This window comes from Gossypium hirsutum, chromosome A07, assembly GCF_007990345.1.
Source record: "Gossypium hirsutum isolate 1008001.06 chromosome A07, Gossypium_hirsutum_v2.1, whole genome shotgun sequence".
In the NCBI taxonomy this organism is placed as follows: Eukaryota; Viridiplantae; Streptophyta; class Magnoliopsida; order Malvales; family Malvaceae; genus Gossypium; species Gossypium hirsutum.
In genome coordinates, this window is record NC_053430.1 from 19,192,014 (window position 1) to 19,203,260 (window position 11,247).

The following is an 11,247-nucleotide window of genomic DNA, read 5'->3' on the forward strand; positions in this document are numbered from 1 at the left end:
AGAATTCAACTATAGGGGCATTAAAAGCCTCAAACAATCTAAATCGAATATTTTGATAATAAAATCATAGGTAATCTCCTTCCTCTAAGTAATTAACTTTAGTCCTAAATATACAAGAGATGACATCCTTACTAAAGATTCACTCAAATCACTCAAAGTGTTTAAGGTTCAAGATTAAGCACTCGATTGTCTAACATGAGAAGTTATTACTATAGGCTTGCATGAAAATCAAATCTCCACCACTTGTAAATGATATGATACACAAATCAAAAGGTATTTGCATGGTTGTAACGGGGTTTAGGTTACGGGTATGGATACAAGCTGAAGAGACAAAGGTTAGAATCGAGATAATTTCAATATATTACCCCACTATCAAAAACTTAATTATTGAATCACAAAAAAATATCTAGAACTATATTACATGAGCTCATGACAACTTTAGCTTGCTAAAAATTACAATAATAATACTGAGTTTTTTTTAAGAACAAATCAAGTCAATACAATATAGAAATCATACTGCCTGATTCAGTAACAAAAAAATGGTGAACATAGTGAGGTAACAATATTAAAAATAATTCCGATAAAAAATGGTAAATTAAGTAAGAGGATTTCAACAATAATGGGTTAATGGGTTAATGATGAGGGTTAATTAATAAAAAGGGTTAGTAGGCTCAAGGGGGTTTACTAAGGGTTTAATTATGTGGGAAGGCTTTTTATGGAGTAAGTGGGTTTAATCCTAAGTGCCTTTATCATTTCAATATATTAAATCATACGTGTGATCTCGACATGTATAATCAAAGCAAGTTCTAGAATAACAGTTCAATGTTGACACACTCAAACCACAAAAGAAGTGAGCAAAAAAGAAAGCTATATGCTCAAAAGGCTTAAAAATTTCACCAAAAATTTGGATTTTTGATGTCATTCCTGTATACTTAAGATTTCAAGGTAATACCTCAATTTAGGAAAATAGTCTAAAAATTTTAGTTCTCAAAATATCAAATTATCATGTTCGATTCTCTAATGTCCTATAATCAAATTATCATGCATAATTCTCATGGTCTAATTCATGACATATCAACAATAATTATAGATCAATCAGAATTCATTCGATCAATATTATGAGAAAATCACTTAAGCACAAGATCAAATTCAGGGATTTGAGAATAATGCAAAAAGTTAGGCATCATGTTCATGTTCACCCCCCACACTTAAGATGTACATTGCCCTCAATGTACAAAGATAGATTATTCAAAATGAAGAAGATCATAAAAAGGAAGGAGGTGAAACTCCCTGTTATATGGATGTGGAGCTTGATCCCGAGGCTGGAGTGTTTGGGGAAAGTGGTAGCTGCCACTGTTCTTAGCTAAATGAAGAAATTGGGTCGTTGAACATGGCACTCGTGAGTTATTGTTTCCCATTTGTTTCTTCATTCTGTAGAATATTCCTAGCAGTTTTGCTTGGAAGCCTGTAAAATCATGAAGAGCTTATTAAGAGTTGGTATGGAAGAGAGTGTAGTGGGATTACTTGTTAGAGATACCAGAAAAATGAAGAAAGTAAAATTTACTAATATAGATATGTCTTTCAAAAGAAAAGAATAAAATAAAAATAAAAATAAAAATAAAAAGATAAGAGGATTTAATGATCCTCGTCAGTGGGGCCCTCAGGTGGTGGCACTAGAGTGGCGATGTGAAAGTGCTGGCACAGCTGCTACATCATGGCCTGCATGTCGTCCATCTGTCTATCACGTCGCCAATCTCGCTTGTGGGTCATCTCGAACTGGGTAGTGCAATACTGCTCGAAGTGAGCTAGTCGATCGGAAAGGTGTGCCAATGAAGCATCCGCATGAACTGGTCGTTCCCTAGGTGGCGTAGTAGAAGGCTCCTCGTGCTGTGGGGAGACATCATCAGGAATGTCCTCTAGATCCTCCTAGTCAATGGTATGAGTGAGACGGTATTGAGGAGGATCGATAGTGCTCAATCATCCTCATATGCAACATAGTCGTGATGCCCTGTGGAGACATTTGACCTATTAGTGTAAGCGCTGATGACTGGGCCACGGTGTTGAGGAGGCCGAAGTGTCTGGCAAGGTGGGTCACGTAGGGGCCGATAGAGATTACTCCTTTCCGATGTCGCTCGGTCTGATGGCGAATGGCGAATGGCGAAAGCGATGAAGTATGCTAAGTCAGTCACGTGTGCATTCACCATGCACCATAAATAGTAGGCGTCGTGGGTGTTGACAATGCCGGTGCTTTCTCTCCTTCAAGTCAAGTTGTGTGCCAATATGACATGGAGATATCGTAGGGAAGAGGCGAGAGCTGAGGCCTTCGAGCGGCTGGGGTCGTAGGTGAAAGAGAGTGGTGCCAAAGCTTTCCAGTACGAGGAGGGCGAAATGTAGATATTGTGTGGTAGTGCATTCATGTCCTCCTCCTCTATAAACTCATTGGTGTAAAGTCCTAGAGCGACTCCAAACTTTGAGACACTCATCGCTCGAACTAGACCGCCTAATCGGAAGTGAATGGTGCCTAGGTCGTCATTGTTCGTAATCACCACCTGTAAATGAAAAGTAGAGCATAATAAAATTAGCTCTAAATAAGTGGGCTCGGTAATAGTGAAGAACCGTTCCCATGGGTCTGTGGATAGAAGGGCGCGGATGGCATCAGCTAGCTGGACTTGCTCTACGGCAGCCCAGTCAATGCAGCGACCTGTAGTGAGGGGTCGTGCGCGTAGTATCTAAAATAGCTCCTCCTGCGAAGCTTGCGAAAACTCAAGGAATGGGTGGCGAACTTCGGCTGTAGCACGTACTGAGGAAGAACCCGGTCCCCTACATCTCTTCGAGGATGGGAACGCGGCCTTCTTGCCTCTCGATGATGACATAATGTACCTGAAAATGTATGAGCATTGATATAGTAGTTCCAAGAAGTTTTAACATTTACCGATATCAAGCGAGAGGTGAAAAATTTATATGATTATTCAGAAACATGTAATGAAATAAAAAATGCATCATCGGTTACGCAAGAATCTTAGAACTAGTATATGCTATTTAGTAGTTTAAACAATTCAAATATAGAAAATACTAAAGCAAATTCCTAACTTAATTAGAACAAATTGGTAATATTAACAATATCTTTGTAAGGTATATAGAATACTAATGTAGCAACACAAATTGGAAAAAAAACAAGGTTGAGAAATTAAACCAAAAACTGTTGTATGGCGGCGCATGGGCGTGTTGGTGGTGAGCACTGGCGTATGGCGTGGGTGTACAACCGTGTGGAGGAAAAATGGAAGGAAAAGAGAGGGGAAAGTGAGGATTGATACAGGGGGAGTGGATTTAAGGGTGGTTTGGGGTTGGGGAAGTGAGAATCTGGGGAATGGTGGCCAGAAAAGGGATTAAGGAGTGGGGAAGGGGAGATTTCGGCTAGGGTTTTGAAAGGAAAAAAATGAACAGTGATTTGCTTATATAGGGGAAGTGCACATGGCCTAGGGCCACGCCCGTGTACTCTAAAGGTGAGCCCGTGTTTTTCAAATTTTGCAATTTAGGTCGTGCCCGGCTATTATCCCACGCTCGTGTGTCTGGGGCGTGTGTGGCACACGGCCATATCACACGGTCATGCCTAGCCTTGTTCTCTTCTCCCACGCCCGTGTGTTAGGGTACCACGCCCATGTCAAAGAAACAGAATCGAGCCTTGCCCTTGGCACGTCCATGTTTTTCTATTCCCACGCTCGTGTTCACCTATCAAGTTCAACCTCGGCCATGTTTTACGGCCATGGGGATTTATCGCATCCTGTGTTTTGGGGAAATCATGTCCTGCTTTCACACGGCCGTATCGCATGGCCGTGTCTATTCCCCTGTTTGGCCACGGCTTTAGACACGCCCGTGTGCCTGGCCGTGTGTGCTGAAAAACTTTGCAGTTCAAAGATAAATCTAATTATTTATAGTGTTAGAAGTAAAAAAAAATAAAGAAATCAAAATATGTTAGTGCTAGGGTTGCCTCCCGAGAAGCGCTTATTTATAGTCTAAGTTCGATTTACCTCTCTAGTGAATGGTCAGAGTGGTTCGAGGAGTTTATACTCCTCATTCCTGCTATCAATCTCATCAAAATAGGGTTTTAATCGGGTGTTGTTTACCTTAAAAATACTGAACTTGAGGTGACTCACCTCCACCGTACCAAATGGAAAAATACTGAGTACCGTAAGAGGGATTTCCTCATTAGGTGTGGTAGTGACAATGTGGGGATCTGCAGCATCTAGTAAGACTTTATCGCCAACTTTAAGTTGATTAGGAGAAGTATCGGCCTTGTTTTGACGTGGTTTCGATTTATCATGTGTTCTCGATTTGTGTACTCGCCATTCATCTAGCTCCTCTATCCGTAGCCTTCGTTCTTCATAAATATGTCCTCTATCATTTCTGGAACATGACTCGTGAACTTCTTTGAAGCTTAATTTCTGCAAAGTTATATTGTCAGTTTTAGTATATTGGTGTGGACTATTACCTTCAATGTTCGATGTAATGCCAGAATTACGAGCTTGAAGGGTGATCGTTTCGTCTCCCATAGGAAGTGTAAGCTCACCTGTGCCAATATCAATAATTGTTTTAGTAGTTGTTAAAAAGGGCCTCCCTAAAATCAAAGAGGGTGTTATTATCCTCTTCAATGTCTAGAACAACGAAATTAACGGGAAATATGAACTTATCTACTTTCACGAGTACATCTTCAATAATACCCCTAGGGAATCTTAGAGTTTTATCTGTCAATTGAATGCTCATCCTAGTTTGTTTAGGTTTCCTAAGACCTAGTTGCTTAAATATTTTGTAAGACATTACGTTAATACTAGCCTCTAAATCAACTAATGCATGACATATATCTAAACTACCAATTAAGCAAGGAATTGTAAAACTCCCTGGATCTTTCAATTTATGGGGTAACTTATTCTGTAGAATAGTTGAGCAGACTGCATTTAGCTCCACATGCGATGCTTTGTCCAACTTCAACTTATTTACTAAAATCTCTTTTAAAAATTTCATTGCATTTGGCATCTGCGACAAAGCTTCAATAAACGGTAAGTTAATATGTAATTTTTTCAAAAATTTAAGGAATTTACCGAATTGTTCGTCTGAGCAGTTTTTTCTTGTCGCGTTAGGGTATGGCACACGAGGTTTATATTCGATAGTCACTGGTTTGTTTGTATTTTGACCTACTTCATCTCTCCCTTTGCTTACCACAGTTTCTTGCCTCGGTTCTAGTTCAGGCTTAACGACTCATTCGTCATCTCGAGTATTAATTGCGTTGAGTTGTTCCCTTGGGTTAGGTTCGGATTACTTGGCAAACTACCTTGTGGTCATTCGGAGATCAGTTTAGAAAGCTGGCCTATCTGAGTTTCGAGTCTTTGGATCGATGCTTGTTGATTTTTAAGTGCTATCTTGGTATTTTGGAAACAGGTTTCTGGCATTGATATGAATTTTAAGAGCATCTTCTCAAGGTTCGGTTTCTTCTCTTGTTGATAAGGTGGTTGTTGAAAACCCTGAGGATTTTGTGGCTTCTGATTTTCTTGACCACCCAGAAGAAATTTGGGTGGTTCCTCCAACCTACATTATAAGTATTATTGTATGGGTTATTTTGAGATCTAAAGTTATTATTACCCATATAGTTGACTTGCCCCTCTTCGGTTGTGGGATTGAATGATTGATATTCTGTATGCACACCTCCTCCGCTTGAGTCACACCTCATTACTGGATGTACCTGTATAGAGCCAAGAACACTATTAATCTTTTTATTGAGAAGTTCTACCTGATTTGACAGCATAGTAACTGATTCGACGTTATAAACATAGGCTGTTTTTGTTGGCTTAGTCCTCATGACTGCCACTGATAGTTATTCAGTGACATTTCTTCAATGAATTTATAAACCTCTTCAGGTATTTTGTTGTTGATGGTTCCGCCAGCAGCTGCGTCAACCATTTGCCGAGTCGATGGATTCAGACCATTGTGGAATGTTTGTACTTGAAGCCAAAGCGGTAACCCATGGTGAGGGCACCTTCTCAATAAGTCCTTGTATCTCTCTCATGCATCGTAAAGTGTTTTTAAATCCATCTGTACAAAAGAAGAGATATCATTACGTAATTTAGCCGTTTTAGCCGGTGAAAAATATTTTAATAAAAATTTCTCGGTCATTTGTTCCCAAGTAGTGATAGACCCTCGTGGTAACAAGTTCAACCACTATTTAGTTTTATTTCTCAGTGAAAAGGGAAATAACTGAAGACGAATGGCATCATCAGAAATGCCATTGATTTTGAATGTATCGCAAAATTCCAGAAAATTTGCTAAGTGAGCGTTGGGATCTTCATCCTGCAAACCATCAAACTGAACAAACTGCTGTATCATCTGAATAGTGTTAGGTTTTAATTCAAAAGTATTTGTAGCTACAGCAGGTCTAATTATACTAGATTCAGTTCCTGTTAAAAAAGGTTTAGCATAATCATACATAGTGCGTGGAGCAGGATTTTGATTAGCCGCAATTACAGGAGGTAGTTGATTACCTTGGTTTTCAGCCATCTCTTCGGTTAAAGGTTGAGTATCATCTTCTTGCTCGTTCTCCGTGTATCGTAAGCTACGCCTTATCTCTCTTTGATTTCTACGAATTGTACGATCGATTTCTTGTCAAAAAGTAATGGTCCTTACGGGTTTCTTTTAGTCATAAACTATAAAAACCTACCAAGAGAAAGAAAAAAGTAAATTAATAAATAATAATAATGAAATTAAATTAAATTGCAAGAAAAATAAATTGCTGAAGTAATAAAAATTTAGCGTTCCTAATATTTTAGTTCCCCGGCAACGGCGCCAAAAACTTGATCGCGTAATTCGTAACAAGTAATAAATATTTATAATGAAGATCAAAACTAGACTAACTAATATCGCGATGTAGGCAAGTGTACCTGTCGAACAATAGTATAGTTTTAACAAGACTGGATTGTCGAACCCAAAGGAACTAAAAGTACTAGTAATGACTGTCTTTTTATTATCTAGCTTAAGAATAATGGGGTTTTGTTTTAATTAACTAATTATCTAAACTAAGAACGCACATAGAAGAGAATTGGGGAATTGCTTATGGGAAAATCGATTGACTTGAGACAATACCTAAGAAAAATTCACCTAGACTTTACCTGTTATTCTGGCTCCAAACTGGACGATTTATTCATTCAACTTGTTCCGTAGAGACCCTTAAGTTATGTTATTATCCCTATTTAAGACTAATAACGTCTAATCCCTAGATTGAATAACCGAGACTTTTCTTTAATTAACACTCTAGGGTTGCATTAACTCGATCTATGGAACCCTTTATTAGGTTTCACCCTAATCCGGCAAAATCTTGTCACCCTATTTCTAGGCGCATAATCAACTCCGCTTAATTATGACAAATGTACTTTTAGACAGGGTCTATTCCTCCTCTGAATAAGAGCGTGTCTTGAATCAGTATCTTGGGATATCAAAACAAGAATTAAGAACACATAATTAAGAACAAGTTAAATATTTATCATACGATTCAGAAAATAATAACAAGATTCGTCTTAGGTTTCATTCCACTTAGGTATTTAAGGGTTTAATTCATAATAAAATAAGAGTACATATCAAAAGTATGAAAATAACAAAACATAAAGAAAACTCTAAAACCCTTGAAGGAATTCTGAGAGAGATCTTCAGTCTTGGAATAGCTCCGGCTTTTGGGATGGATCGTCTGACTTTCTTCAAGTAATTCCTGAAGTGCGGTTCTGTACTCCAAAAAAGTTCTGGAGAGAGTGGCCCCTTTCTAAGTCATACTTAGGGTGTTTATATAGGCTTTGAATTAGCTTTCTTCCTCCCTAAGTATCATTTTCCGTGTAAAATACAACTCTTTAAAAAAGGGACACGACCATGTGCCACGGCCGTGTGATGTGATTGCCAGGCCGTGTTCGACCCGTTAAATTGCACATGGCCGTGTGAATCGTGAAAGCCTTGGTCGACACCTTCGAAAGACACGGGCGTGTGAGCTGCCCGTGTGGCAAGGCTTAGGGCGTGTCATCTTTTCGATTTGGTCCGTTTTGTCCCTTTTGGGCTCCTTTTTGGCTCCTTTTGACTCTTGGTGCTCTCCTGAGTACAGAACATGAAATAACCGGATTAAAAGCACCAAAATCCATAAATCTAGTAATAAACATCCATAAATATGCTAGGTATTTGGGGTAAAAATATGTATAATTTTGCGTTTATCAACTAGGAATTCATTTTTCTAGTTGAAATAAACTTCTACAAGTCAATAAGGGTTTTACTTATTCTCCCTATAAATAGATGGCACTGATAGATCTATTTACACAACTTTATTCTTAAGTAGTGAGAGTTTATTCTTAAGTAGTAAATTTATTTTCCAGAATAACAATTATGTCAGTTTCTATTGAGAAGATATTTTCGTTTTCACACTAAAAGTAAAGAAAACTATTTCTAATTCTGTGTTTGTTCGAATTGTTTGAGCTCACACTTAAAGTAGTTCGTGGTACGACAATAGCGGAGAAGGTCATTCGATTGAAAGCCAAGAATGAAAAGGATTTTTCTAGTCGAAAACATAGATGCAATTTTAGTAAAAGGTTTATTGCTATAAATATCACAAATCACCTCAGTTTTTAAATTTTTAATTTTCAACTGAGCAATAAAAACATTTTTAAACTGATTTTTTTTCCAATAGTTCCTTGAGAACTTACCTTTCCTAAAAGCAAAAAAAAAAAATGGATGGACGCTTCTTCAAGGCCTTTAATCCATCACCTTTTCATTTCCCTTGCTAGAACCAACCTATATCAATCTCTTTCTGTTCAAATACATAAAAAATAACAATTTTCCTCAAATGTCAAAATGTTAAAGTAACCTTTAATAGCCACATTAATGGCTCAACTAGCATAATAATGCTCATAATGTTAGAATTTATAAAATAAATCTACAATATAACTTGATAAGCTAGGATCTGTCATGTAAAATCATTAAGAATAAATCAAGAACAAAACTAGATGCGGAAGCGTACCTGGATCCATGGATTCCTTGAAACTTTTTGGAACTTGGGGATTTGATCTTCCAAATTAGCACATAAGAAATTCAGAGAATATCTACTCTCTCTTTCCTAATGATGGGATATTAGAAAAGATATCTTGTGTATAATTTGGGGACCATAACCCTAATATTTATAACCTTAGCATATTAGTTCTAATCAAATTCTAATTAGCCCATCATTAATTAGAATTTGATTAGAAGAGTATCTACACATATTTGACCCATACTTTATTTAATAATTAAAAGCCCAATAAAATTCTAACCAAAGTAGATCACTTTTAGTTTGGGCTAACCATGATAGTAAATAATAACATGTAATTATCCTTATTATATATGTGATGTCCAAATTTTCCAACACATAAAAGTTAAATGGTGTGTCAAAATGAAGAGAAATCATGAAAACTTACAGGTTTTTACTTTCACACTCTAACCCAAATTTTCTCTCATGAGAACTCAAACTTTAGGTATGGGTGAAGAAGAAGAAGAAGAAGAAAGCTCAAATAAGACTTTTAAATGTTTATTTTGCAAAAAAATGGAGGAAAATGGTGGAAGATTTAAGAAGATTGGAGTAGAAAATGGAAGAAGAAACAAAACAAATGTTACTCCCCTTACCCATTTCTGACGACCAATATAGGTGAGAGATGCCACTTGGGAATGTGAAGATGTAATGAGATAGCAATATCACAATTATTCAATTTAGGTAAGCTATGGGACAAAAATTTTTTTAGGAGGGGAGAATTGTAATGCCCCAAAAATTTTCAGTATTTCGTAACTATTCCGATAATTTTGTTCGTATATTTGATAAAAAAATTCATTTTTATCATATTTAATTATTTTTAGACTATTGAGAGGTCATTAGAATGCATTTTGAGCCATTTCTAAAGTTTGGGGCTCAATCGAGTAAAAATACAAGTCAAGGTTTATAGGTGGGTAGGACTTTAAAGGGTTTTGGTGGGATATTTATGATGTTTTCTGGGGTTTAGGCCTGCCTCCTTAGGATTCGATAGGGAATCTCTGCACCTCAGGGCAAGCTCAAATTACCACATTGGTAACAAAATGTCTTGTCCTCGTGAGTTCTGAGGTGGCTGGCCACTACCCAAAATCACCACCAAAAGATTCGATTTGGTGCCAAACCTATACATCTCCCCCATCACTATAGCTTCCATTATATTTCGGTAATTAGTTTGGTTTCACCTATACCATTAATTAAGCCCTTAATTGAATGGGTGTCACAAGTCAATTGGGCATCAATTCGAAAGTTTTGCACGTGGTGAGATTTGAACCCAAACCATTAGGGTTAATAAAACTTTACTTTTACTACTCAACCAAAAACTTATATTTTGATTTATTTTGTACATTTTAATTTTATCATGCATAATTTGTTACATCCATCAGTTGTTTATATTAATAAAATTGTTGATTAAGTTGGTGTCATAAGTTATAACTTGACTCCAACTAAAGATTGATGATACAACAGCAGGATAAATAATTATAATGCATTTAGTATTCTTAATTTGATGTATTTATGTGTTTACATATCATTTTACTCACAATTTTATCTATTTTTTACATTTCAATATCGTACATATTTCATTTATTATTAATTAATTTCAAACCATATGTTTCATTAATTATTATATGTTATATTTAAACACACTTCTATATTCTTAATACATAGATTCTCTGCGCATACACGTGACAGAATTTCTAGTGTTGATAATGACATTGATTGAGTTTGTGTTACAAGTTAATTCAATATTGAATTTCTTTTAATATTTTTTAATATTGAATTTTTTTTTCACCAACATGATATTTTTTTGACACATTATAGAAAAATGACAATATTGTGATAAACAATTGGAGAACATTTAATATTCTTAATATGATATATATGCTTATTTAATTTTTTTACTAATAATTTAATCTAATTTTTTATTTTAATTTCGTAAACGTCACGTACGTGTTGTTATTATTATCTGTTTCAATTTCAAACTATATGTTTTTTATTTGTTGTTTGTTATTTTTAAACACATATTTATTCTAAATACATGATTTTCACACAAACAAACAAGCGTGTGTAGAATTTCTAAGATTATTTAAGTCAATAAATATTTATTTATATTATTTTAGCCAAAATAAAAAATAAAGCCATTGGCTTTTGGTGTCCTCTAGGTTTATTGTGCCACA

The 11,247-nt window shown here is 36.2% G+C and overlaps 1 non-coding gene across 1 annotated transcript; it reads left to right on the forward strand.

Moving 5' to 3' along the window:
- The first annotated feature begins 6,010 nt into the window (after positions 1-6,010).
- Positions 6,011-6,117, forward strand: LOC121204283 (small nucleolar RNA R71). The gene has a single exon (XR_005899211.1). It is a non-coding gene; the product is annotated as a small nucleolar RNA R71 (small nucleolar RNA).
- Positions 6,118-11,247: the final 5,130 nt, after the last annotated feature.